The sequence below is a fragment of the Sinocyclocheilus grahami genome, unplaced genomic scaffold (genome assembly GCF_001515645.1).
Source record: "Sinocyclocheilus grahami isolate Dianchi unplaced genomic scaffold, SAMN03320097.WGS_v1.1 scaffold7.1, whole genome shotgun sequence".
NCBI classification, from domain to species: Eukaryota; Metazoa; Chordata; class Actinopteri; order Cypriniformes; family Cyprinidae; genus Sinocyclocheilus; species Sinocyclocheilus grahami.
In genome coordinates, this window is record NW_015505186.1 from 2321011 (window position 1) to 2325371 (window position 4361).

Sequence of the window (4361 nt, forward strand, 5' to 3'; positions counted from 1 at the left end):
TAAAGCTCTGTGAATATTTTGACTGGTGACATGATCAGGGATTGCCTGCTCTTCCTCACCTCCTTCCCTGTTCACTTCATCTTCCAAATTTTCCTAAAGGTAAGATGCCAGCATTCCACTGCTGCTCAGAGAGCTGGGGTCTGAGTTCTTATGAAGTTGTGGTGTGAACAAGAAAGGGTCTGAGATCACTTTAATGCTGAAATGGACCAAGAAAAGAACCAGGTTCTCTTTTGATTCCACTAGAGTGTGAACACCAAAAGGCTTAAGGTCCCTTTCAGCTGGTTCCCTAAGTGAACTGTGTTTGGTTCCTTTAAAACAAACTATATGTGAAAACACCCTTATTTAACTCCGATCACCAGCACGTTAAGAGCTACATGAACTCAGCTGAGTGTGTCAGATAAGGGAGACATAGAAAATGTGCAGAGCAGTGGGTCCCCAGGACCAGGATTAAAAACCACTGGACTAGTCTACTTTAATGCTCTGCCATGACGCTTTAATCTTGACATCGACTAGTTGCGGTCCTATATATCTTATTTTTCAATGCGCAAGTAAGCTGTTTTCTGTCAATGTGCGAGACTTCCAGTTCATTAACCTTTAGGGAAATAACGAGAAGAATAACAAAGTGCAGTAAATGGTAAAATGGTTTAAAATTCAAATTTTAATTTGGTAAAAATTAGGATAATACTTTAAAATAATATGATAAGACACACCAGTTTGAAATATAAAGCCGCAAAATGAGGTGTTTTGTACAGCTAAAAATAGCTGGAAGCGTCTGATACCAGAAGCCAGACACATTAAATTTACAAATGGCCACGCCCACTCTTACGGAAAAATAAGGTGGATAGAGGGCACAACAGGATAAGAAATCTTTGAAGTCAATATTTACACTCCATTTCCAAACAGTTAAAATAGCAAATAAATGCATACTCCGAAAGGGATCCACAAGACGTGTGGAACATGTGGAAATGCACGTTTTAAATAGCTTATTGTATAGGTAAGTTAATCGCGTGTGCTGTATTGTTATGCACACACATAGGCTACAGACAGTAGCTCGTACATCGCGCGCACACAGAATAATTCAGTAGCTTGGAATTGTCAACACTGTTCTGCGATTTCTCAATAAAATAGCTTAGAAACAGAAAAGTTCTAGCATAACTACAAGCTTCACTATTAGTAGAGAGACACTGCCAGGTAGAATTAATTCACACATGCAATCGCTATCTAATGTAGTCGACTCGACTTTCATCACATAAATGTCGGCTTTAAAGGTTCTGAAGTTGTCGGCTCCGCTAACGCCGTTGTGCTTTGAGCGTCCCGTGTTCGAGTCCCAGATCGCTGACGTTTCTGATCCCATCCCCACTCTCTCTGCCACTTCACTTCCTGTCTCACTACTGTCTTATTAAATGGCAAAACTTATTAAATGGCAAAAAACGCCAAAAGAAAATCTATAGTTTTTCAACCCCTAGTTTTATTATAAGTGCGCGTAGTAGTTTTGTCATCTGCCACTTTAAATGCTCCAGTTCTTTAAAGTCAGGTTGAAGCCGGGTTATCCACCTTTTTCATTCCATAAGAGTAGGGGCAGCCATATTTGTAAATTTTATAGGTCTAGCTTCCGGTCTCATTGCCTCCAGCTATTTTTAGCTGTACAAAACAGCTCATTGATATTGACAATTGGTGTGTCTTACAATATTATTTTAATGTATTATCTTAATTATGAACACACTGGTTTGTATTGCAAACAGTTTTACCATTTACTGCACGTTGTTATTCTTCTCGTTATTTCATAATGGCTAATGAACCGGAAATCTCACCCACAGGCTTACTTCCGCATTGAAGAATAAGGATCTGCAGTGTGAACGTTAATATTCGTATAGAATGATTATTAAAACTTTATAGTTATTAGTTATTGTGTTCAACAAACGCACTCAAGATAACGGTTGCATAAAATATTAGTTAAGATTCGCTCATTGTTTGCTTCGATGTCCTATTCTTCTGGTTACAACAGGTGCCGAAAGGTGAGTGTTTTTATGTGTTCCGAATCATTAAATCATTCACTCAACCGATTTGTTAAACAACTCCGAGTCGTTCACTATCACAAATACATGTCTTTTTGTTCTTTATTAAAATGTGCGTGACAGCAAATCTCCAGAAATGAACGAAATGCCCTACTCTCTTACAATGTCTGGTTCATTTCGTTCACAAATAGCATCGGTTCAGTGCCTCATTGAAACTCAAACTCATTGAAGAAGCATATTCGTTCGTGAGTCCAAAAATAAAATGCTCCTTCACAACACTGAGTCTTCCAACTAAAGCAGTTCAAAAGGACATTGGTGAATGATAAATGTAAGAATTTTAAAAAGGAATTCTCGTTTACTTAAAATATTCCAAAACATTGATTTGTTCACCAATGAAAGATGACTGAACTGTACATATGTTGTTGTCTTTGTTAATTTATGTATTTGTTCTCCCATAGCCTAATTTTTCCACCTGCTCTGCCAGCCGCTGTCACTTTGATTAATGGATGCTGGCTGCAATCTTCGAGTGCATCTCACTTGAACTGAAGTGCTGATGCACTGCACTTTCAGTATGATCTTACCACCCCATCCACCTCCCTCTCAGTGTCCAGACATTAACACACACGCGCGCGCACAGTTTGTCCTGGAGGACTGGTGGGCTGGTAATCAATAATGTAGACAGTCTGATTAAGCGAAGGTTACTTCTTTGCAAATAACCCCGTGAGGCAATCGACACAAGGACTGTAGAGACAAACCCTCCAATAGCAGCAGAGCTCAAAACAGGATTTGCCAGTCCATTCTTGCTAATATGCAAATTGAGTGTTGCTTGGAACAGCTGCCTTCTCAATTGTCTGTATTCACTTCAACATTTCATTGGACTTCATGACTGAAAGAATTGTGACATTTTAAACTTTGACACATACAGAATGTGCTTTATAAAAAAAATTCTGTATGCAAATATTATTTTACAGGACAAATGCTTTGGATTCCAACATCTAGTTCAAAACGCTGTTAAATAATTGTGAACCAGGACCACAAAACCAGTCATAAGGGACCATTTTTTGAAATTGAGATTTATATATCATCTGAAAGCTGAATAATTAAGCTTTCAAATAAGCATTGATGTATGGTTTGTTAGGATAGGACAATATTTGGCCGAGATACAGCTGTTTGAAAATGTGGAATCTGAGGGTGCAAAAAAATAAAAATATTGAGAAAATCGCTTTTATAGTTGTCCAAATTAAGTCCTTAGCAATGCATATTCCTTATCAAAAATTAAGTTTTGATATACTTACAGTAGGAAAATTACAAAATATCTGCATGGAACATGATATACTTAATATTCTAATCATTTTTGGCATAAAAGAAAAATCGATAATTTTGAACGACTTCATTTTGTTTGTATTGTTGGCTATTGCTACAAATATACCCATGTGACTTATGACTGGTTTTGTGGTCCAGGGTCACAAATGTAAATAATTTTGTGATTTCTGTCCTCAAAATTACAATATAATTTTTTAATATATTAAAATAAATGTTATAATTTATGTAATGATTTAAAAAAAATGTTTTTATATTTGTCGGCCAAAACAATACTTTTTACATTACACTGAAAGTGTTTTGTGTTTTAGAAATAAGTTGTCACATTTTTTAAAACTTATACATTTATAGAATATATTTATTAAAATATTTGTTTGCCAAAACAATAATTTTTACATTACATTGAATCAGAGTTTTGAGTTTTATAAGTAGATTTAGCTGAAAAGTCTAAGATAGTTAAATTGTTTCATTATGACAACGTGCCCCTTACCGTGTTAGGATATTCCCACACAAAGTGTCCATACAGAAAATAAACTTCAAAAATAAACTCACCCTGAAAACATGTGATAACTAGCCTTGTGAAGATTAATTGTCTGTTTTTTCAGACAATCAGACACAAAGAAAATATTCCTCAGCTGGGAAAAAAAAAACTTTTGAAAACAGGATTAGTCTCAATCAGGGTTTAAACCCGAACAGATAGAGAGCTTGAGAGGTCTAAACGCAGCAAGAAGGCCATTATTTGACTTTGACTCTAATGATGGTCTTAGCCATGTAACAACAGTAAACAGTGATTTGCACACCCTGTCCAAAGGGTTGGGGATTTTAACTCGTGACTTTGCCACATTAACATGCCCTGGTAGTCCAATGCTGATGACACTAGAGAGGATATCCTTGATTTCGTTATCCTTCCTTTTGCTCAGGTTATGATGTCAGCAGGTTAACTTGACATTTGTGGAGCCCTTCTATTCTTGTGTTAAGCTTAGACAGCTGAAGAGAAGAGCGATTCCCCCCCCCCCCCGCCACAAC